Genomic DNA, 26,181 nt, shown 5'->3' with positions numbered 1-26,181 from the left:
CTTCCTTAAGGGTAGGGCCATTCATGTGGGATTATCTCCAATTTATTTTGTGTATATCTTATTTATACATTGAAGTTCATGTGTTGTCTCTCCATTTGGATGTCATCTCCTAGAGAAAGAGACGGATCCCTAGCAGTGTAGTGAAGTAACTATTAAATGCTTTTGATTAGACTTGACTAGCCACAATTCCAAAAATGGGACCAATGAGGAGGAGATGTTCACACTCTCCATTGGGAGATACATTAAAACACACACACACACACACACACACACACACAGAAAAAACCCAGAATAAAGGCTTGATGCATTAGCTTATTATAGGGTGGCAGCTACTCTTGGGTATATCCTCTCCCCAGCCATAAGTATATCTATTTAATACAGTATATCACCTTTTTTGAGACAGACACCTGGGCGAACTACTTTATTATACGACGTCGTTATAATTAAGGGGCTCATGCCATCAAACACACCCTTGATTTATTCCCCTTTATTCTCTTTATTCTCCTGGTCTTTATCACTTCCATGAAATTCCTTATAGTGATGTCTTCTGCATCTGAACACCTCGTATGAGAATTGAATTAAAGCAGCCCACTTTCTTACAAACTCACTGGCATTTTTTCTTTATTCCATGTAACAGAATACCTGGGTAGTTCACGAACAATTTGAATGTTCTTTGGAGGTCTGTTGCTGGGTAAAGGAAGAGCGGGGATTTAAACAGATGCTAAGTTGTCTAACTGGCTAGCTTGCTTTTAGCCATTCCCAGCTGCTGCTTTAATCATTAATGAAGCAGCCTCTGGTATGTGGGAGGTATGTCCAAGATGGAGTCTTGTTTTCATATTGAGTTCACTGGAGAGAGAGCCATCTTTTCATCTTGGGGAGGTGTCCTGCAAGTCTTTGGGAGCCCGGGACAAGGACAGCACAGCGTAATAAAACACGATCACATTCTGGAGGATTAGGTGGAAAGAGAACGAGTTCTAGTTTTGCACGTGTTAAGCTACATCGGGTGCCCATGGGTTATCTGGTTGGAGGCGTTGGATTGGAGCTCAGGAGACAGCTGGAGATTTAGGAGTTATCTATACAGAAATAAATATGGAGATATATAGAGTTGGGATTTTTCACTTGTTGCCTTTTGTTTTTAGATTGCATTAATTTTCACATATATCCTTTCCATGACCTCATCCTGTCAGTTTTCCTTTGTAACAAAGATATAAGAAGAAAAAAACATAGTTCAACCAACCTAACCAAACCTCAGTAGAATCTGACAAGAGATGCAACGTTGCACAGTCTCCTACCTTTGAAATGAAAGGAAGACGTTTTCTCAGCTCTTCTCCATGGCCGAGCTTGGTCATTATCATTTTACACATTTCCGTTTCGGGTTATTGTCCTTCATGTTTCCATGGTTGTAGTTCAAAAATAACTGCACATATTGGGTGTTGGGTGTTTTCTTTTGCTTATTTCATCAGTTCATCAGACTTTTAAAAAATTAAAAATATAGAACCCTTTATGAATTTGCATATCATCCTTACCCAGGGACTATGCTCAACTCTGTATCATTTTAGTTGTAGTGAATGTACTGCCAAAGTGGGAATTCATGCAAGTTTCACTGCGCTTCTCTGAATTGTTCATATGTATTGCTATACTGTGGCAATATTCCATAATGTTCATGTACCACCATGTAGGTAGCCATTCCCCATTTACTGGGCAACTGCTTTGTTTCCAGTTCTTTATTAACACAAAAAGTGGTGCACCCCATTGAGTTCTTGTGAAAATCCTCAAAGGAAAAAAGTATGTAGTGTTGAACATTATTAGTCAAAATCAAAAATGGCATCTTAGAAATTATACTTCATTGTATGTGAAAGCTGAGCTTCCTAGTGCTCCCAGATGGCACAAATATGTGGTATGGGCCTTCATAGTTCTTAAAGCAGAGCTTCACAAAATCAGAGCCTCTTAGAGTGAAAGGGACTTTAGAGATCATCTAGTTCAGCCCACCTCTTCTTAGAGTTGAGGAAATTTATATTCCAGAAAGTTAAATGCTTTATTCAAAGGCAAAAATTTAGTGTCCAGGGTTTTGATTAGAACCCAAGTCTCCTGGTTTTTTAGTTCAGTGCCCTTGTGCCCTAATAAAAATCATTTTGGATTTGCAGGAGTGGTAGAGATAGCAAGCAAAATTATAATCGAAATATCCTTTGATGGCTTGGTCACTTTTGAATGAAAAATCATTTTTGTTTTGTTCATTCAGTGTTGGAGAACTGGAATTCCTGAATTTGACATGGGGAAAGATCAACCTTTTTTCCCCTTTCGTTTGTTGCCCAAGATGACATCTGGACTATGAATCAGGACTCATTGGTTTTAGTTTTGGTTCTGCCATTGACTTACTTGCCTAGTTAGGCAAGACACTTACTATTTCTGAGATTTTAGGGTTTTTAAAACAATTTCTATAATAGGGATAATAATACACTTTGTTTACCTAATAGGGCCTGTTGTAAAGAAAGCTTAAAGTAAAACTTAGTCTCCTACCTCTGAAATGAAGGGAAGGAGTTGTATTTTCTGAGCTCTTCTCCATGGCCAAGCTTGGTTATTATCATTATACACATTTCAGTTTCCTGTTACTGTTCTTCGTGTTTCCATGGTTATAGTTTTTAAAAAACTACATATATTGGATATTAGGTGTAAGCTAGTTACTATTGTATAGAATGAAATTCTATGATTTAGTATTTAATTCATATAACTACAAGTATTTAATCTCTTTAGACTTTAAATGCTTAATAAAGGATTTGGATGATATGATTCCCAAATCCCTTCCACTTAAAAATGCAATGATTCTATAGTTTTATGTTCCAGACCAGACTGACTTTTCATTGCTAGTGGGCTTAGAAACTCTTTGGAGACCGTGTTGTTCCCATTGTTATGAGTCCAGGTAATGTTTAAATCAAGAAAAACTTCTCAAAGACATTTTTTGCCTCACTTCTTTTTTAAAAGATTTATTTTGGGGGGCAGCTGGGAGGCTCAGTGGATTGAGAGCCAGGCCTAGAGATGGGAGTTCCTAGGTTCAAATCTGGCCTCAGACCCTTCCCAGCTGTGTGACCCTGGGCAAGTCACTTGACCCCCATTGCCTAGCCCTTACCATTCTTATGCCTTGGGACCAATATGCAGTATTGATTCCAAGATGGAAGGTAAGGGTTTTAAAAAAAAAGATTTATTTTCCCCATTATATGTAAAAATAATTTTTAACATTCTTTTTTTTTAATTTGGAGTTCTAAATTCTCTCCTTTCTGAGCCTCCCCCTCTCTGCTCTACCCTCTTTTTGAGACAGTAAACAGTCTGATACAGATTTTACATATAGATCATGTAAGACATTTTTCTATATTAGTCTTTTTGTAGAAGATGTTTCAAATGATGAGGTAAAAAAAGAAAAAAGAAAATGAAATATAGTATGTTTTAGTCTGCATTCAGACTCCCTCAGTTCTTTCTTGGGAGTAGGATGGCATTTTTTATCATGAGTCTCCAGGATTGTCTTGGATCACTTCATTGCTAAGAATAACTAGATCATTCATGGTTGCTAATCAAGAAATCTTGCTTTTACTGTGTTCAATGTTCTTCTGTTCTAGTCACTTTACTTTGCCTCAGTTCATATAAACTTTTCAAGGTTTTTCTGAAGTCATCGTGTTTTTCATTTCTTATGGCACAATAATATTCTATAACTTATATACCAGATCTTGTTCAGTCATTTCACAATTGATGGATAACTCCTCAATTTTCAATTCGTTTCTGCCTCATTTCAATAATTTGGAAATAATAATAGTTTTTTTTAGAAATCCTCATGATTTGGGCAAGAGTAGGGGTAGACTGGGATCAATTACCAATTTTTAAAATTTTATTTAAAAAAAATTTTTATTGATTAAGAAATTTTTTTCCATGGTTACATTCATTCCCAAGTTTTGAGTGAAATTTGGGGCTTAAAATGAACTGACCACATTATTTTTCTTATAAAATGATCACACAAATTCTTGAAGTTCACCTGGGAACTCTTAATTCTAAATGAATGGCTTATTCAATTCTTATCTTCTTTGACTTTTCTGCAAGATTTGACACTGTTGACCATCCCTTCTTCCTGTATATTCTCACCTCTCTTGGCTTCTTTGCATGGTTCTTGTGGCTACTGTGGCCTTGGAATCTTTACCTGTCTCTCTCCTTAGTTTCCTCTGTTGGATCATTATTCTCCTTCTGCCCACTAAATGTGGGTATGACCTACAGATGCTTCGCCTTAGAACTTCCTGTATTTTTCTGTATTTTCTCTCATGGTAATCTTAGCTCTTCTCATGGGTTTGATTATCATCTTACGCAGGTGACTCGCAAATCAATATGTCCAGGCCTCATTTTTTTCCCTGAAGGACAACTTTGTATCAGTTTTTATAAGTCTACCCATATCTCTCTATTTTTCATATCCATTGTTTATTATGGTTCAGTAATATTCCTCTAAGGCATCTAGGTGACAAAGGAGATAGAGCATTGGGCTTGGAATCAGGAAGACTCATCTGAGTTCAAATTCGGACCCAGACACTTACTATCCGTGTGACTCTGGGCAAATAATTTAATCCTGTTGGCCTCGGTTTCTTCATCTGTCCGATGAGTTAGAGAAGGACATGGCGAGCCACTCCAGGATTTGGACTCCAGACTGGGTCCCAAAATGCCAAACACCACTGAAAATGACTGAACAGCAACAACCACAATGTTCTTTTACACTCATATACCACCTTTTGTTTAGCTACGCTCCAATTAGCAGGCCTGACATCTCACCTTACCCACTTACGCCCTTATTTCCCAACCCACCCAGAGAATGTGAATCCTTGGGAGCAGGGTCTGTCACTTTTATCTTTGGATTCTCAGCACCTAGAGCAGTGCTTTGAACCTATTAGGCACTTCATATATTGCTGAAGTGAATTATTGAATATGCTAAGAAAATAAGAATCTGCATGCTCTCAACTTTTATTATGGACTGAGCACTTGGAAGAAGAAAAAGGACCTCCTCATTACAGGTATGCTTAGTCTGAATTCCTACGTTGGCCATTTCCAAAAATGAATGTCCCATTCTGCATTTTAAGTCTATTACCTCCCTGGCAGGAAGTGAGTATGTTTCATCTTTCGTTTTCTGGCCTCGTGGCTTATTTCACTGATCAGAATTCTAAAATCTCTCAAAATTGCCTTTTCTCTCTTAATGTTGCTATTGTATAAATTGTTCTTTAATTTTGTTCACTTAACCCTCATCATTCATAAAGTTGTCCTAATTTCCTCTGAAGCAGCCCATTCCTGCCTCAGACCTTTACTAACTGTATAGCTCTGGACTATTCACTTAACCTCTGCCTGCCTCCATTGTAAACCTACTATTTATCTACTTAAAGGATGGTCCTTAGTCTTACAAATTTGAACCAGGTCCTAACATAGGGTGTCCCAAAAGGTTTGAGTCCAGTTTGAAACTATTATCTTCAGAAGTATAAATTCCATAAGCTTAAAAAAGAACATTTGATATTTTTGTGAATATTGGATAATCAACTTTTAAGTATAGCTTTAACATTTTGGGGCACCTTGTCAGGCATTTCATGTGACACAGTTTCTAAGGCTAAGGGGTTGATAACAGAGGTCTTCTTGCTTTGCTCTCTCGCTCATCTGATCTAGCTCCATTAGACGTATTCTTAAACAATCTCATTAAAGTTGCCATGTACTCTTCAAAACCATGCTCTTTGGATGTTCCAAAGACCAAGATTATAAATGCAATCATTTTGGTCCCTGAATAACAGCTGACGAACATTTTTTCAAAGTTTGAAAATTGGCTGGAGAGATGTATAGCACAAGATGGTGATTGTGTTTAATTTTAATATGAAACATTAATATTTTAACTTTTTTATTAATCTTTCAATTTTTGAAAGTTTATAGTATTTATACTTCTGAACATATTAAATATTAAAATTACACAAAGGCTTTTGAGATATTCTCTGTATCTTGGATGAAACCTGTATCAGAAAATTTCATTGCTAGACAAAGTACTGGTCAATCTAATAAAAAAAGGAAAGAAAAAAATCAAATAAATAGTATCAAAGATTAAAGGGGAGACCTCACCTCTAATGAAGAGAAAATTAAGACAATCATTAAAAACTATTTTGCCTAATTATATGGCAGTAAATATGGCAATCTAGGTGATATGAATAAATATTTACAAAAATATAAATTGCCTAAGTGAACAGAAGAAAAAATAGAATACTTAAATAATCCCATATCCAAAAAAGAAATTGAACTTCATCAAAGAACTTCCTAAGAAAGAATCCTGAGGGCCTGATGGATTCACAAGTGAATTCTATCAAACAGCTAATCCCAATATTCTACAAACTATTTAACATAATAAGCAAAGAGGGAGTTCTACCAAATTCCTTTTATGACACAAATATGATACTTATTTCAAAGCCAGGTAGATCAAAAACAGAGAAAAAAAGAACTACAGCCCAATCACCTTAATGAACATAGATGCAAAAATCTTAAATACTAACAAGAAGACTCTAGTGATTACAAGGGTTATTCATTATGATCAGTTGGGATTTATACCAATAATGCAAGGATGGTTAAATATTAGGAAAACCATTCACATAATTGACCATATCAACAAGCAAACTAACAAAAATTACATGATTATTATCTCAATAGATGCAGAAAAAGCTTTTGCCAAAATACAACACTTATTCCTATTGAAAAACACCAGAAAGTATAGGAATAGAAGGGCCTTTCCTAAAAATAATAAAGAGTAGATATCTAAAACCATCAGTTAACATCATCTGCAATGGGGATAAATTAGATGCATTCCCAATAAGATCAGGAGTGAAACAAGGATGCCCATTATCACCTCTACTATTTGACATTGTACTAGAAACACTAGCAGTAGCAATTAGAGAAGAAAAAGAAATTGAAGGCATCAAAATAGGCAAGGAGGAGACCAGTTATCACTCTTTGCAGATGACATGATGGTCTACTTAAAGAATCCTAGAGAATCAACAAAAAAGATAGTAGAAATAATAAACAATTTTAGCAAAGTTGCAGGATACAAATTACACTCACATAAATCAGCATTCCTATATATTTCCAACATATCCTGTCAGCAAGAGTTAGAAAGAAAAATTCCATTTAAAATCACCCTAGACAATATAAAATACTTAGGAATCAATCTTCCTAGACAAACACAGTAATTATATGAACACAACTACAAAACACTTTCCACACAATTAAAACTAGATCTAAATAATTGGAAAAACATTGATTGCTCATGGGTAGGATGAGCTAATAAAAATGACAATCCTACCCAAACTTATTTACTTATTTAGTGCCATACCCATTGAACTACCAAGAAACTCTTTTTACTGAATTAGAAAAAACTATAACAAAGTTCATTTGGAAGAACAAAAGATCAAGAATATCAAGGGAAATAATGAAAAAATGTGGAGGGGGGGCCTACCAGTACCAGATCTTAAACTATACTATAAAGCTGTGGTCATCAAAACAATATGGTACTGGCTAAGAGACAGAAGGGAGGATAGACTTGGGGTAAGTGACCTCAGCAAGACATTCTATGATAAGCCCAAAGATCCCAGCTTTTGGGACCAAAATCCACTATTTGATAAAAAAAAAACTGCTGGGAAAATTGGAAGACAATATGGGAGGAATTAGGTTTAGAACAACATCTCACACCCTACACAAAGATAAATTCAAAATGGGTGAGTGACTTAAATATAAAGAAGGAAACTATGTAAATTAGGTGAACATAAAATAGTTTACCTGTCAGATCTATGGGAAAGGAAAGATTTTAAGACCAAACAAGAGTTAGAAAAAAATCACACAATGTAAAATAAGTAATTTTGATTACATGAAATTAAAAAGGTTTTGTACAAACAAAACCAATGTAACCAAAATTAGAAGGGAAGCAACAAATTGGGGAAAACATTTATAACAAAAACCTCTGACAAAGGTCTAATTACTCAAATTTATAAGGAGCTAAATCAATTGTACAAAAAAGCAAGCCATTCTCCAATTGATAAATGGGCAAGGGACACGAATAGGCAGTTTTCAGCCACAGAAATCAAAACTATTAATAAGCACATGAAAAAGTGTTCTAAATCTCTGATAATCAAGTGAGATGCAAATCAAAATAACTCTGAGGTATCACCTCACACCTAGCAGATTGGCTAACAGGACAGCAAAGGAAAGTCATGAATGCTGGAGGGGATGTGGCAAAGTCAGGACATTAATGCATTACTGGTGGAGTTGTGAATGGATCCAGCCATTCTGGATAGCAATTTGGAACTATGCCTTAAGGGCTTTAAAAGACTGTCTGCCCTTTGATCCAGCCATAGCACTGCTGGGTTTAAACCCCAAAGAGATAATAAGGAAAAAGACTTGTACAAGTATATTCATAGCTGCGCACTTTGTGGTGGCAAAATATTGGAAAATGAGAAGATACCCTTCAATTAGGGAATGGCTGAACAAATCGTGGTACATGTTGGTGATGGAATACTATTGTGCTCAAAAGAATAATTGGAGGGATTCCATGGGGACTGGAACAACCTCCAGGAAGTGTTACAGAGTGAGAGGAGCAGAACCAGAAGAACATTGTACACAGAGGCTGATACATTGTGGCACAATTGAACATAATAGACTTCTCTACTAGCAGCAATGCAATGACCCAGGACAGTTCTGAGGGACTTATGAGAAAGATGCTATTCACATCTAGTAAAAGAACTGTGGACGTAGAAACACAGAAGTGTTCCTTGATCACATGGTTTGATGGGGATATGATTGGGGATATAAACTCTAAGTGAATCACCCTAATGCAAATATTAATAATATGGAAATAGGTCTTGATCAGTAAAACGTAAAAAGTAAAAACGTAAAAAGTAAAACGTAAAAAAAGTACACACATAAAACCGAATGGAATTGTTGGCTCCAGGAGGGTGGGGAGAGGAGGGAAAGAAAATGAATCATGAACCATGGAAAAATATTCTTAATTAATTAAATAAATTTTTTTAATTCAAAAAAAGAAAAAGAAAAATTCACTGCAAAGATTTTCCCAGTTATTTGTTTTCCTTCTAATTTTAACTGTATTCTACTTGTTTGTACAAAATTTTAATTAACATTGTCCATATTATTTTCTTTTATCTTTCTTTTTTAGTCATAGATTCTTCATACAATATTTGAAACACATTAATTATTAAAATTTTGAAAGGTTTGAAATGTTATTCAATATATTAAATCTATCCAATGAGCCAAAAAGTAATTTCTTCCTTATACCTCCACTTAGCTTATCACCTTTTATGTCTGAGTCATGTATCCATTTGGAATTCATCTTGGTATGCATAATGTAAAATCTTGTTCTAAATTCTGCCAAATTGCTTTCCATTTTTCCCAACAATTTTTTTTGTCAAATAATGAATTCCTTTTCCCCCTACCTTTACCTTCCATCCACTAAGACTATGTATTGGTTCTAAAGCAGAAGAGCAGGGGTGAGGTGTGTGAAGTGACTTGCCCAGGATCACTCAGGAAGTATCTGAGGTCAAATTTGAACCCAGGACATTTCCATCTCCAAGCCTGGATCTCAATCCACTGAGACACCTAATTGCTCCCTCAAATAATGAATTCTTAACTCAATAGCTAGGGTTTTTTCCGTTTATTGAACACTATGCTGCTACATTCATTTGCATCTGTATCTTGTATATCTGTTATACTAATTGAGATTTTAATTTTTTTTTTAGCCAACACTAAATAGTTTTAATGATTATTGCTTTATAGTGCAGTTTAAGCTACAGTACTGACAAACTCCCTTTCCTTCCTGTGTTTTTCATTATCATCCCTGAAATTCTTGAACACACACACACACACACACACACACACACACACACACAGAGCAGAGGGAAGGGAGGGAGGAAGAATATCAGAATGAATAAGCCCAGGACAGTAAGTAGTCAAACATTTTTTAAAATTAAATATCCCTATCAATAAAAAAAATTATGAATATATACCCTCTCTCTATATATATATTTACTTCCATATGGATTTAATTCTTATTTTTTCTAGCTATATAAAATAATCCTTTGGAATTTTGGTCTAGTATTAAATAAGTGAATTTAGGTAGAACTGTCATTTTTTTCTTGACTTATTCAATAATGAATAAGCAATTAAAATTTTTCCCAATTATTTAGGTCTACATTCCTGCTAAGAGTATTCTGCAGTTGGGTTCATATAGTTCCTGAGTGTGGTTATGTATGTGTATTCCTAAATATTTGGTATATTCTGTATATTTTATAGTTATAGTTACTTTTAATGGAATTTCTAATTTTTTCCTATTGGGCTTTGTTGACAATATGCAAAAATCATGATTAATGTGAATTTATTTTATAGCCTACAACATTGCTGAATTTATTAATTGTTTTTATTATTTTTTATTGACTTGAGAGTTTTTTGGTAAATCATGTCTAAAAGAGGATAATTTTATTCCATCTTTGCTTATTTTTAGTTCTTCGGCTTCTCTTCTTTTATTGTTATAGTTGGCATTCCTAGGATGATATTAAATAATTTAGTGGTAATAATGGATATCTTTGCATTATCCCTTATCTTATTGGAAAGGCTTCTAACTTTTTTCAAATATGTTTATTCTTGGTTTGTTATATTAAGGGAAAATTATTTGTAACCATGTTCTCTAGAGTTTTTAACAGAAACCCGTATTAGATTTTGTCAGTTCTTTTCAGAATTGATAAAATTGTGATTTTTATTATTTGCATTGTTAACATACATTATTATAGTTTTTCTTATATTGAACCAATGGGGCTGGATTTCTTTCTATAATTATCAGTGTCATAGTCTTTTGTAAACTGAGGGATATTTGAACTAAAAGCAAATTAGAGGCATGTCCACTGGATTTCAAGATAAAGGACTTGAGTTCAAATCCTTTTTGTCACTTATCTTTGTAAGTTTGAAGAAGTCACTTATCCACTTCTATAAAATGTGTATGAGGATGTCTTTCTGTCCTCTAATTTTGGTTGGGGCAAGGCCATGGTGCCCTTAGGGTGAGACCATTTGGAAATCACTGGTGTGGAGTGCTAATCAGCCAACAAGAGGTATTATTAGAGGTGCATTTCATAACACGACTCAGTAGGATTTTTTTCTTTTATTTTGTTTTTCAACTAGACCTATGATTTCATTGGAATTGGGAACTTAGAGTCTCAGAGAGTTGCCTGAGGCATGGAGAAATCAAGTGACATGCCAAGGTCACACAGCCAGTAAATATCAGGCCTTCATCATTTCACACCAGAACTAACCCCGTCCAGTTTCATCCACTTTCAGTTTAGCCTCTTCTCGGCTACCATATTAATCTCTATAGAATACTGCATAGAATGTTAGAACCTGAAGGGACCTTAGAAATCCTCTAGTCCGTCCTTTGATTCTTCAAGTTAGAAAATCCAAGTCTAGGGAAGTTAAGAGATCTGGACAAATATGCAGATCTCCTGACCGTGACCGTCCAGTGTTCTAGTCATTCCCTTTGTCTAGTCCCCATGTCTGAAATGCTCTACCTCCTCCACACTGTCTTTGGAACCTCCTGGCTTCTTTTAACTAAAATCTTACCTTCTACAGGAAACCTTCCTTCACACCTTTTTTAATTCATTCTTTCCCTCTATTAATTATTTTCTATGAATCTAAATATATATAGCTTGTGTGTGTGTGTGTGTGTGTGTGTTTTCCAATTAGATTGTAAACTTCTTGAGGATAAGGACCATCTTTTGCCTCTTTCATCTGGGCCCTTAGCATAGTGCCTGGCACATAGTAAGTGCTTAATGAATGTTTATTGAATTTATTTACTTGTGTTGTTTTTCCTATAATACTTCCTTGCATGCAAGCAACTATTCAATAGCTTTCCAATGATTACTATATAAAGTTTAAATTCTTTTTCTCCTAATACTGAGCACCCTTAGCAATTGGCATTCAACCTACTTCTTTAGCTATAACACTTCTTTCTTCTATCAAGCCTCAGAATCATACCAAACTGACTTCTGTGTTTCCCAAAAATGCCATACAAAATTCACTTTTCAGTGTTTTTCCTTACGCTGTTTGGAAATGCCATTATTCCTCCTCTTTGCTTGTCTAAATGCTATCTTTAATTCAGAACCCAATTCAAGTTCCATTTCTCCATAAAGCTTTTCCTAATTGTCCCACCATTTTCTTTCTTCTTTCTTTCTTTCTTTTTTTTTAATCCTTACTTCTGTCTTAGAATTGATACTAAGTATCTGGTTCCAAAAGCAGTAGAAAAATAAGGGCTAGGTAATTGGAGTTAAGTGACTTGAACAGCTTCACACAGCCAGACAATGTCTGAGGCCATATTTGAACCCAGAATCTCCTGTCTCTAGGCCTGGCTCCCTATCCATGGAGCCACCTAGCTCCCTCTCTGTCTTTTTCTTTTTTTTTTTTGACCCACCATTTCCAATGATTATTTCTAACTCCGAAATCCTCTATTTCTCACCATTTGACCCATCTTCTATGCTATTTTGTATTTTTTTAAAATAAGTTTATGGTTTGCTAATCTATAGGTCTGTGAGGACAGATCTAGTGTTTTTGTGTCACCTACCAGCACTGCTGCCTTGCACAGACAGAGGGCTTCACAGGGTCGTCATTGAATAAGTATTTATTGATTGGATGAATGGCCATGGCCTAGAAGTAAGGGTGTTAAAGAATGGGTGATCCTCACATAGTAGGCATTTGATTATTCCTAGCATAAACATTAGGCATGGTGTACACAGTAAGCACAAAATAAATGCTAATTACGACGTGGTCCTTGATTAGAGTATCCACCGAAGAGCTTCATGTAAATGGACTATTACTGTTTCCTTGGCTCCTTCAGGGTATAATAAGGCTTTGTATAATTTAGAGTGTGTTAAACATTCACATCAAATTAAGCGCTACTCCTGACATATTTATTATTTATGGGTGAGGAAGGACATAGTATCAATTTATGTCATATTTTCAGCACGTATAGCATATTGGCAAAGTACGTGATCATTTTGATAGTCATTAGTATTATGAAATGATAGCCTCATTTAATAGGTTTGTATTAAACAAGGGAAGCCCAATAATTTCTATGTAGTAGAAAAATTAATATTTAATCCTCCTACACAGCATCATCTTGTTTCCTGTTGAAGTTTGTCACTGTAAGCAAAATAAACTCAGTTAGCTAGCTTTTATTAAGCACCCCCTATGTGCCAAACCATGTGTTAAGAGCTGGGGATACAATGAAAAATGAAAAAAAAACATTTCTGCTCCCAACAGATTCACAGTCTAATGGAGATGACAGGTAAGTGATTTTGTTCAGAAAAAATATATACAGAATAACTTGGAGATAATTTGGGGGGAATAGCCAGTGAAAATGTCTCAAGAAGGCTATTGTCCCTGGATCTTATAGTAGGTGAAGGAAGTGAGAAGCCTGGAAAGGTAGGAATGGGTCAGGTTATGAAGGGCTTTAAAAGCTTTCAATCGGAAGATTTTATATTTGATCCTGGAGGTTTTAGGGAGCCACAGGAGTTAATTTAATGGGGTTCGTCCAGAGGGAGAAAGAAGGGCATGGGAGTGGTGCTGATGTGATCAGACCTGGGCTTAAGAAAGATCTATTTGACACTGGCGTGGAGGATAGACTCAGGGTAAAAGCAAGTCTAAATCAAGCACAGGGGAAAAAAAATCAAACAAAAAGCCATCATAAAATACCTTAATCTTCAATTACTGGCGAGTGTACTTCCCTTTGTCACAACCATAAATACAGGAGTAAAACATTTCACATATTTCTTTCTTTAAACTTAAGTCTTGTGACATCACCATTACCATTGACTTTGTGAAGTGGACAGATCATCTCTGTTCATTTCTGCCTTCCGAGGAAAATAGAAACGACTTGAAAGATTACTATTAGGGAATATCAATCAGATGATTATAAAATCCCTCCCCTCCAAATGAGTAAAATTCCATGGCGCCTGGAGTGGACCTTGTAATTGAGAGATGAGAAATTTCAACTACCGCTTTTCAGAATTCCACAACCAAAGAAAGCCCGATCTGTACCTTTGATCCTTTGCTTTTGTGCAGCTAAACTGAATAGCTCCCAAATTTTAAACAGAGTGACTTTAAAAGAATGCTAATAGGAGTTTAGCTACTTCCCTTCAACAAATTATCTTTGTATTTTAAAGCACTGCATCAAAAGGAGATGAAGAGAATCACATTTGTTGGCTGGATCGATTATCCTTTCCTTAGCTCTTCAAAATTGCACTGGCTATGGAATTAAATAGATAGCATAGCCAAAGTAACCGTTTATGTTGCTGATGTGTGGGTAGCTGTATACAGTCCCATTATTAAATCATTCCTTTTTCCATGAAGTTCCTTCTTTTGTGTTTTAAAATTGAATGTTGAATACTGATGTCCTTACCTTCCATTTTGAAGGAGAATTAAATATAAAAAGCATGTCCACTGCTGTGTTACACGTACATTCTTGTCCTATGATGACATGGACAGCAACCTTTACTGTGCCATTTAAGTCCAGTTCTCCTTGAGTTTTACAGGTGACATATGAGACTTGCAAATTTCTAGATGTCTCTAAAGGACAACTTCCTTTGCTCTGTTAGGAACAGGAACATAAATCCAATTCTGTCGTCTTGCGTCTTGCAGTGAACTCTCCTTTATTCAGAACAGAACTATGTCACTTGTTCTTATTCAATCTGATCCACACACTCATCCTTTCCCTTGGGGCCATTTCCCTGGCCAAGCCACCTGTCAAAGAAGCCTGGATAAAAGGTCATCTAGTCCCACCTGCCTCTAAGTAGAACTCTACCTAAACTACCTAAATATTTAAAAGAAAAGAGAACCACAGCCAAAAATCAAGAGAAAAAAAGGATCCAAGTAAAACAAATCCAGAGGGAACTCAAAAGCAGAGTATATTAGCATACATATATATATAATTTACATATTTTAAAACAAATTATAAAGGGTGTAGTTTATGGTTCTGCACATAGTCTTTTTTATGCATTTGTTTAGTTAAATGTTTTTTGTTCATGATGGCGGTTACTAAGTGTATAATAAAAAATAAATCAATAAAATTGTAAAGTATATGTAAAGTACTTTGCAATGCTATATAAATGTTAGCTATTGATTTGTATTATAGTTATTTGCATATATGCCATCTTCCCTACTACATTTTTAACTCTAAGATTATATTGTTTTCTCAGGACCTAGAACAATATCTTGCATACAGTAGGCATTTAATAACTGTTAGTATAATTTTATTGAAATTTTAAAGAAAGAGAGAGTGCCAGATCTTGGATCCCCTAAAAACTTTGCATCTCAGCCATACACTGCTGTCATTTATTTCTCTTCAGCTTCAGTCCTGCATGCAAATAGTTTCTATCCTCTTCCATTTCCTAGCTTCCCCTTGGGAATCCCAGAGGTTTTTTGTCTATTCTTACTTTTCCTCCAAGGCAGATACCAGGGTAGGAGGTGTGGGAGCCTGGCACTGGGGGAGAACAAGTGTTTATTAAGCACCTTCTGTGTAGCAGGCACTGTGCTAAGGGCTTTACAAATACTCTCTTATTTCTGGAACATTCTTGACACCCCCTTTACTCCTTCCAACCCTTTGGCTGCTCAGTATTTCTTGAAACATTTATTGTCTGTGCTATTCATTTGGCTTTTCAGAGAAACGGTATTAGGTTGTTATTTATCGTGTGTGTGTGTGTGTGTGTGTGTGTGTGTGTGTGTGTGTGTGTGTGTGTGTACTTCAGATGTAAGCCCTGTTGAGGCCGGGGCATCTTTTTGTGCCTCTATCTCCTTACCACTTAGCATGGCCCTGGACGTGTAATTTACTCAGCAAATGCTAGTGTTTGCTCTTTTCAGGTTGAACACTGGGCCTTATGTTTGTGTCCTTGTCTCTTTGATCTCCACCATAAAGCTACTGACAAACTAGTCACCGAGCCTAAAACTCCAGGCCCTAGGTGACGAGAGACTTCTCACCACGGGGCACTTGAATGCTGTAAACACATCTGTAAAATGAGGGGAATGGAGGATCCGATCTTCGTGGGTCTTTTTTGCCTTAATCTATAAGTTATGGATTTGACTATAAAAAACAAGGGCCCTATATTTGGAGTCTATTTGTTTTGGAGGCCTCCCAGGTAAGTATTCAATAAACTTGTTTTTTAAACTAAGTATTTTACTTCATATGTTTGTTTTTTATGTCAGTTATATTTCCTACCTATCCTTTGTCTCTCCCCTTCCTCAGTAAGGCCTTCCTGCTAAAGAGATGAATCAGAAAGGTGATGGCAGATGTAGTTTTGTGCTTTTTATTATCGTCTTAAATGAAGTAAATAGCCAATTTGATGACTGACTAATGAAGTTTAATGATATTTATCTAGGATTTGTTCTGTTACCAGGTACCAGATATCTTTTTTGGAAAAGTACATGTTGATCTTTTCAGAATAAGTATAAAACATGACTAGCTTACAATTTGATTTCATCCGTCTACCTTCCTTAAGACTACTTTGCTATAGGTAGTATTTTTAAATTTCAATATCATTTCATTTTCTTCAGAACAAATTATTATTTGTGTGTGTCTCTTTGCAGACTTGTAGTTTTCTTAAATATTACAAAGCTTATCTACCCTAGTAAATGCACATAATGCATACATACAGAGTTGGCCCCAGAGCTAAAAAGAACTGGGTTCAAATTCTGATTTTGACCTATTCTTGCTATATGATCTTGAGCAACTCGCTTACCTTTTCTGCTTTTGGCAGCTCTCAGGTTCCAAAGAGACTACCCGTGGGCATTGTAGAGGAAGTTTCCTCATTTGGGAGGTACACAAGTACAGTTACTATTTCCATCCTAAATAAACCTAGAAGACTGGTTTGGTGATCGTGTAACAAGATAATATAGCCTCTAAGTCTGAAGACTATAAAACTTCAGCATCAGTTCTTTCAGCAAAAATTGTATGTGTAGGGGCGACTAAGTAGCCCAGTGAATAGAGCACCAGGCCAGGAGTCAGGAGGACCTGGGTTCAAATAGGACCTCAGACACTTCCTAACTGTGTTAACTGTGCTAGGGTCACCTGACACCTATTGCCTAGCCCTCGCCAGTCTTCTGCCTTAGAGCTGGTACTAAGACAGAAAGTAGGAGTTGAAAAACAAAGTGTGCTTGTGTAATAGGACGCATTTTAAATATTTAATAGCATAAAGTTTTCAGTGTATTAGAGTATTTCTGACCTCCCCACCCTCTATTCCTGATGATTTTTGTGCGACATCTTGGTAATTGAGAGAAAAATCTGCATGAAATAAGGTACTGCTCTTGGAACACTATGTAAGTGATTGACCTTCTAACAGTCGAAGGCCTATAACTGCAGACAGCGATGACACCGAATAATTAGTTTAATGCCTTTTAATATTGGGCTTTTAAGAGTGGGTTTATTTCTAATCAATAGTAGATTTTTGGTTTATTAAAGATTAATACGTTAATGAATGTGTACAGGGAACCCCGTCCTCCCAGGATCATGAACGTTGAGCATTCCAACCAAGCTCATGGGCTGGCTTGGATAAGCAGAAGTCCGTGGCCCTGAGAGGAAGGGGTTCCCTGTACACATAAACGATGGAACAAGGTCATTGTTCAAACAAATTTGTTGTTTATTTCAGTGTAGAAATATGCCTTCAGAGTACAGTAAGTTTCCATTTTGATGTTATTTTCTGTCCATTGGCTATAAGATATCTAAGATGAAGCTATTTTTAGGGTGCTAAATAATCAAGCAACAAGTCGTGTGTACATGTGTGCATATATGCATGCATAGTACATAAACTATACTGCATAACTTACTATATTTTAAGTTTCTTTTCCCCAGTTTTTATCCTCTCTGCTCCTAGCTAGAGTCAATTTGTTTCATGGCTAATAGCTATATAAAATAGTCTTTAAAATAAAAGCTAAAGACTTCTCCATTACCTTTTAACCAAGTTCTGTTTTAAATCAACCCTTTGGTATTTGAAAAGGTCAGCTGAGCTATTTTCATGCCCCTGTTTCTGATTAATGGGCAATCATAAATTTCTACTGGCAACAGACAATGAAGGGTGATCCTGTTGGTAGTGGAGAGCAGCTGTTGTAATGTCAGAAGCAAGATATTGGGAATTGCTGATGCAGCAACCTATGAAAAATGTACAAAGAGGTGGGATCCTGTAGCACCAGCCCAACGATAAAACTTGCCCATTCCCGTTCGTTCATGGGAAAGGTAAGAAAAGAGATCCTTTCCTGGGAGGGTGTTTATCCACTCTCCTATTACCCTGCCACAAGGTTTCCTTAGGTCTTCGTTAACCCAAATGTTTGTGTTTAGGTTTCCACCTTTCTTCTAGGCGACATTTTACCCACCAAATGAAATAAAAATTGTTGGATTTCAGCAAGAGAAGCATTTGCCATTTTACACCAGGGAGAATAAATCTGAATATTTGAATCTCTCTAATCCAACCAAGAACAGATGGTCTTCTTTAGTTCATCTCATGACCTTTCTTTGCCTGTTACAAGTCTGGTCTCGCGGATCATAAATATTCTTAAGTTTGTACCCACAGAGGTTACAGAAGAGTCAATCTGTCATTATCATTTCACATTTGCCTGGAGCTTTTGACCTAAGAATTTTACAACAGGTTTTATATACCAAATTAGTCTTCCACAGACTTGTGAGGAAGTTACATTATTCATATTTCATCGGTATAATGAAGGGAGATACCAAGAGACTGGCTACTCACACACAGTCAAGTAGCCTTCCGATCAAGTGGTATTGATATATGATCCCTCGAACACACCATATCCATTCCTCACCTCGATGCCTTTACTCGTCACCCCTTTATTAGTCAACTTTGGCTTATCCTTCAAGATGCCACTTAGGACCTACCTACTTCTCAATAGATTCCCAGCATCCTGTGGCCTAGAAGTCTATAGACTTTTTTGAAGTGCCATACCACAAATTTCTAAAAGGAAATTCTACTGGAGATTTCTATAGTAATATTATATTTTTAAAAATTTGACAACACTCCCGAAGCATACATGTGTTTATTAACAGCTTATATGTTTGTATAGTTGTAATAATAATAGGTATATTATAGAACCTACATAAAAATAGACATTAAAAATGATATAAAGATGAGGGGGAAGCTAAGTGACTCAGTGGGATTCAGAGCCAGGTCTAGAGACAGGAAGTCCTGGGTTCAAATGTGGCCTTAGATACTTCCTAGCTATGTGAGCCTGGGGAAGTCAACCCCATTGCCTAGCCTTTATTCACCCTTCTGCCTTGGAACCAATACATAGTATTGATCTAAGATGGAAGGTAAGGGTTTAAAAAGTTTTCTGTAAAGATGAAATAAAATTACTTTGAAAATTGCATTTAAAGGTATAGAAATCTTTTTGTACTCACTGAGAACAATTTAATTGAATATGCTTCATTATTTTTCACAATCTTGGTTTAACACTTTGTGATACAGCAATATAAAGAACTGGTTCTTTAAGTTCATTTTATTTTATATTTGGTTTTAATGGCTATCATAGCTCAAAAAAAACACCAAGATACATAGTTAATTTTTGGCTGTGCTTAGTAAATCATGATACTCACTTCAATCTCATCTCTTAATTATGAAAAGATTTTTCTGATAATTTCCATCTTCCCTAATAGCAATCAATTATTCTTAAAAACTAATTGGAAGGTTATTAACTGGTTTCAAAATGGGATGAAATTCATTATCTGGGAAATTTTAAGTAGCTTAGAAAATTCTGTTTTCAAGTTCTTTAGTTGTATAGATGTGAATGCTTTCATAAATTACATATCATTTTTAGCATCAAAAGCTTAGTTTTTTAATGTCTTGCTATTGGTGGCTTCAGGCTGTCAGGCATTATTTCAAGGTACTTGGGATGAGGTTCCTTGTTAGTGAGAATAGAAATCCAATATTTCAAAAGTCTTCATAATTTTAATTTTGGGGGCTAATTTTTTATTAGATTTTTGTTTTTACTCCTTAATGTGGTTAGTGAAGAGCTTATACTTGAAATAGTTGTCAGTTTTCAAATGTTTTCATATTCTTTACTTGTACTTAAATTTTTTGTAGCAGGAGTTAGAGCACCATATGGGAATCAACTTACAGCTATCCCAGGGAGAGTATAGATCAGTATGTCCTTAGAAAATTCTAGGGATTCCTAGTTCCTGTGTAATTCAAGGCTTTTACACTTTGAGAAATTCCCTCATTGGCTACTGAATAGGAAGACTAAATGTTTCTTGAAAAGAAAGGGATATGCTATCCTCTATTTTCTTTTTTTTCTGGTGTCAGGACTATTCTTATTGGTGTTTATCTTTAGTTTTTGAAGAGAATCAATAACATGAGGGTGATATTTTGGCTTGGGAGTTGGATTTAAGTGAGGCATAGTTATGAAGGGCTGTAGGCTTCAGTCTCTTTGCCAAAGTCATCAAAGTTCAGTGGCAGGACAAAAGTCAAAACAACTGTCAGGTTCTGGTCAAGATGGCGGCTTAGAAGCAGCAAAAGTTCAGACCTCTGAAAACCCTTCCTTACCAATCACAAACTGAATGCTCCTAGGGGACTGAAATTCAAACTTAACAACAGGACAGAGCTGGGAACCCTCCTTCTGGACTCAAATCAAAAGGTACGCCCCCCAAAAGCCAGAATCCTAGAACACTTGGGTCTAAGGGGAAGGCAGAAGGAAGGTCTAAGGACCCCTCCCCCCAACCCAGAGCGCTGAGCGGGCAGCAGCAGTGGGAACCTCAGGGCCCGCAAAAGTGTTGTTCTGAAGGGCCTCCTTGAAAGCAATCTGGGTCAGTCTCGGGACATCCAGCACAGAGGGCAGGGAAGCAGCCTGAGAGAGATGGGGGGAGCCTGTAGCCCCCTGGCTGGGTCCTTCCATCAGAGTATGACCATCAAATCTTGTTTGGTTTGAAAGATCAGAGATGCTGGATCCCTTAATCAGTGCAAACTGCAGTCAAGGTGAGTTTCTCAATCAGAGAGCATGATTGTAAACAGAGGAAGGAGTTCAACTTCTGGCCTAGCTTTCTGAAATGTATAGTAGATGTTTTAATAGAATAGAGCCCAGGTGAACCGTGAAATCTCACATTCTGGAGTTTAAGTCTCAGCCTTCTAGAAGATAAGAGTAGTTATGTTCATGTAGCCTGTTTTATCCCAATATACACTTAAAAGAGTTCTTTGTGTTCAGCATTTATTTTGTGTAGAGGAAATAAATCATTGTCCTTTACCTGATTGTAGTTAGTTCCTTTCTACTACTTTCTTTTTTGAGGAGATCCTAGATACGAGCTTTAAATAACTTTTCCTAAACCTATGTGAACTGATGCAGAGTGAAATAAGCAGAACTAGGAAAATATGCACAGGAACAGTATTGTACACTGATCAACTGTGAAAGACTTGGCTACTCTCAGCAATGCAGTGATCCAGGACAACTCTGAGGGACTATGACAGAATGCTATCTACCTCCAGAGAAAGAACTGTGGGAGTGAGATACAAATCAAAGCATATGATTTTTCACATGCTTTTATTCTGGAGTTTTGGTTTAATATGAATATTCTCGTATAAAAGTGATCAATATGGAAGTATTTTTTGCATGATACAACACATATAACCCATATGAAATGGTTTATGATCTCTGAGAAGGGTGGGAAGGAGAAAATTTAGATTCTATAATGTTGGAAAATGTATTCTAAAGGTTGTTATTACATGTAATTGGGAAAATAAAATATCTTTAAAAAATATTTTTTCTTGGGACTTCTGCTTGAAGGAATAAAGAACCAAAGGGTATGAGAAAATGAATTTAATTCTTCTCATGAGAGTCCAAGTTCTTCAAGAACTGAAATTAATTACTTAAGTGAGTGTAAATGTCCAGACAAAAGGGAGAAGGTACAACACCCTTGAGTCTAGCAGAAATTTGTACTATTAGATCTTCAACTTGAGATTTCTTTGTAGAAGCCTTTTTAAAATCATTTGTTCATTTTGTAAGAGATAATTTGGTTAAATAAAATACTGTAAATCTTCCTACCTGGGCATATTCAAACATGATATTATGCAAATGAGTAAGGAATCACTGACAGTCCTTTAAGTTGTGGAATTCCCTTCTTTACTTGGATTGCATCTCATAGTATGTGTGACATGTGATCATACGCTTATAGAGTGAATGAGGGTGCTGGTGGCAATATTTGTATTAAGTATAGTATTAGTAAAATTAAAGTATAGAAATACATTAAATTCAACAGGGAAAAAATGATAGGGAGAAGAAGGTAAAGAAGGAGGATAAAGTCAGAGAGTGAATATTCATAAGCAAAACCAATTTAAGATTTAAAGGATAGATTATAAAGAGGCAGGGGATTAAAACTAGAGAAAGTATAAAAGCTAGAAACTAGGATCTGGGCTTAAAGAAAAAAGGAAGAGCAGAGGTGTAGGAACAGAGTACTTCAATTATAGATTAATAGTGACCACATTCTCTACTTCTTTCTTGTTAAAAAAAAATGGAGACAGGGCAAAAAGAGAGGAAGAAACAGGAAAGGTTTAAGATGAAGGCAAACACACAATTAAGAATCATAATATTTAACATACATGGAATGGATTTGCTGGTAAAACAGAAGATAGGATGGATTAAAAAGTAAAATCCAATAATATGTTGTTTAGAGGAAACACATTTAAATGGAATGAAAATAAGGAACTGAAGCAGAATTGTTTGTATCTTAGATAAATTTTATAAAGCAGGGGTAGTGGGCAGCTGGATATTTCAGTGGATTTTGAGCCAAGCATAAAGACAGTAACTCCTGGGTTGCAATTTGGCCTGAGATGTTTCCCAGCTATGTGATCCTGGGCACTTCATTGTATCCTCCATTGCCTAGTCCTTACCACTCTTCTGCCTTGAAACCAATGTTCAGTATTGATTCTAAGAAGGATAATAAGGGTTTAAAAAGAAAAAGCGAGGGTAGCAATCATCATCTCAGACAAACAAATAGTAAAAATAGACATTGTTAAAAGAGAGAACAGGCTGGAGACAGGAAATCCTGGCTTCAAATCTGGCCTCAGATTCTTCCTAGCTGTGTAACCCTGGGTAAGTCACTTAACCCCAAATGCCTAGCCCTTACCATTCTTCTACCTTGTAACTGATACTTAGTATTGATTCTGAGAAAAAAAGGAGATAACAGAAATGACTTTCTGCTTTAAAGGCACTATAAATTATGAATAACATAAATATGTAATACAGATTCACTAAATGAGATAACATTTCGATACTTAAAGATACTTAAATTGGATTACAAAGATAATAGAAAAGCTGTAATAGTTTGGGACTTACAGTGTAAGAGTTTAGCTCTTTAGAGCTAACTATAACAAAAAGTTAAAAAAGAAAGCAAGGATCTGAATAAAATTTTAGAAAAGTTAAATGATTATTAATCTCTAGGAATTACTAAATGGGAATAGAAAGGAGTATGTATATTAAATTTTGCACAAGTACATTAAAACTCATAAATAATTACAGAAAGGTAGAACTATTAAGCAGTACTGAAATAGGTGATCTCTTAACTACTGACTTGGATACCTACTCTCCCATCTCTTTTAGACCTTTTTGAGGGTATTCTTAATAATGTCATTAGCAAGCTTTCTCTAGCAATATTCTACAATGGACCAAATCAATCGATCCGTTTATAAGTATTTATTAAGTGCTTACTGTGTAGGCAGCCACTGTGGACATAAATAGAATTAAACAATTTACTTATACGGTATTAGCATTCTAATGGAGAAAACAAAGATGGAAACTGTACTGGGGGAGACAAGTATATATATATAAAAATATGCAGATTGAATATAAATAAATATAAGGATGTTTGAGAGGGAGGGCACTAGCAGTTGAGAAGATCAAGAAAGACTTTATGTTGAAGGTGGTGCTTGATCTGTGTCTTAAAAGAATCAAGGATTATGTTGCAATCTCAAAATAACTGAAAGATAAAGAGAATATAAGATCCCACTGTGCTTTCCGTCGATTATGAAAAAGTATTTTATTTGGTAGATAAAACACCACCTTACAAATTCTTAAAGTGAGGGATCATCCATCAATAGATCAGGATCTTTCAGAATTTTTTGGAAGATATGACACAAATAACCCAACTCAACAACTCTTTGATAATAAATGTCAGATGAAATATGCAACAGAGAAAGATGTTTACTTGCCAAAGTATTTTTTCATCATGATGAAGGAGTTCTGAGCAAAGTCAAAGTTCAGAAGAGATTCCCTTTTGATGGAGAGTTCTTCCAAGTGTTCCTATTTTAAGATAACATTGTGTTACTTGAATCAAACCCCAGAATATTCAGAGCATCATAGAAGAGATCTGTGATCACTCTAGAAGACGGATGAATCCAGGCTTATTTTTAGCATTTTTTAACAGAAGTGCAAAATGAGACATACATTTTTGACATGATCCAACTGCAGCAACTCTCAGATCCCAACATAGAAGCATATAGCTAGACCCCAGCATGTGGGGAATCATTCAACACCTTGTGAGTCCGAGTCAGTAGGAGTTTTGGGGTTGTATCCCCAGTCAGGGATAACTGGCAACAAGAAGAGTTTACTATTTATTTATCCGTTGGAGAGAATGACCAATGATAGAACCCAAGTTATGACTCGTCTGGCCAGAATTTCTTTGGATTTGCTCAAGACATTCATGTGACTGTTCCTCATCTCATCAACATGATGAACCAGTTCAGGCAATGATGTTCATGGCACAGTTAGCCATGGTAGCATAGCCCTAGCAGCAGTCTCAGGCTCTGGAATAAGGAGACAAAGAACCTGGCAGAATGGGTGGCAAGGGAGACCCCACTGGTGGCAGGCTGCATAAGTCCTATAGGGCAACCTGCTGAACGGCACAGGCCCTACTGGCAATAGAATAGTGGACAGTGGCATGGGTCCTAAGAGCAGTGAATAGAGGTGCGGTCCCAGCTAAGTGGGTCTGGGAATGTACAGCAGCAACGGTGATCATTATCCGTGATGAGGATCAGTGATTTACTAAAAATACCATCAGTTTATTGGCTCTTTCTATTGGGTGGCCAACTGGAATGACAAAAACTTCTTCCTTCCTATCTTAGGAAGGGCTAGGCAAATAGGCTTAAGTGACTTGCCCAGAGTCTTACAACTCTGGGTCTGACACTCTACATACAGTGCCATGTAGCTGCCCCTACTATATTTCTTTTTTTAGTTTTTCTTTTCCTCTACTAATGTTGTCTGTGCCAGAGTTTTTGTTTCACTGAAGTCAGAATTGTCAGTAATAGTCCTAAGATTGTTTAAAACGTGTTAAGTCTTCTAGAAGACTTTTTGAGCAAACAACTTTGGAAAAATTGATTCTCATCAACTCAATGACTGATTCCAGTGGACCCATGATGAAAAGGTTACCCATTTCCAGAAAGAGAGGTGATAAACTCAGAGTACAGATTAAGCTATATCTTTTGGACATGACCAGTTCAGGAATTTTTTTTGCTTATTTGTTACAAGAGTTTTTTTGTTTTTCTTTTCTTTTTTTTTTCTGAAGGGGGAGAGATTTTTGTTCATTAAAAAAATAAAGATGTTTAGGGTCTTCTCACTAAGAGGCAGGGTATGGGGACAATAGTATAGTAAAGCTTTGCTTCATGAAGGCTCTGTGGGTTTTTCTTTAAAAGGTATTGAAACCATTCTTGAGGCTTAATTGGCTCAGGGTTTTTTATTTTGAAAGTCACTATGCAAAAGTTTCCCTTGGTTCTAACTCCAGGCTTCTGACTGGTAGACCAGTAGGATCAAAATTACCACACATTTGACTGAATCATTTCTTTTCAGTGACTATTATTTCCCTTCTGAATATTTTTTTTCTCAGCTATGGCAAAGTAAACTTCCTTTTGATGGCTGTCATATGTTCTGCAAGTGTCCCATTTCATTTCGGGCTCTAATGTGAATTAACAGACCAAGTTGGCTTGGATCCCAAAAAATTAAAAGAGGGAAAAGCACTCATTTGTACAAAAATACTTATAGCAACATTTTTTATTGTATCACAAAACCACAAACAAAATGGGTGCTCATCAGTTGAAGAATGAACAAATTATAGTGTGTTCA

At 36.1% G+C, this 26,181-nt stretch overlaps 1 protein-coding gene and 1 non-coding gene across 7 annotated transcripts in view; one reads left to right on the top strand and one right to left on the bottom strand.

Annotated features, from left to right (window-relative positions):
• Positions 1 to 26,181, top strand: part of TOM1L2 (target of myb1 like 2 membrane trafficking protein) — a 199,673-nt gene that overhangs the window by 35,167 nt on the left and 138,325 nt on the right. The window lies entirely within an intron of this gene.
• On the bottom strand, positions 1,486 to 1,591 carry LOC130455667 (U6 spliceosomal RNA). The gene has a single exon (XR_008913774.1). It is a non-coding gene; the product is annotated as a U6 spliceosomal RNA (small nuclear RNA).

The sequence above is a fragment of the Monodelphis domestica genome, chromosome 7 (genome assembly GCF_027887165.1).
Source record: "Monodelphis domestica isolate mMonDom1 chromosome 7, mMonDom1.pri, whole genome shotgun sequence".
Lineage (NCBI taxonomy): Eukaryota > Metazoa > Chordata > Mammalia > Didelphimorphia > Didelphidae > Monodelphis > Monodelphis domestica.
This window is presented reverse-complemented; position numbering and strand designations above follow the sequence as displayed.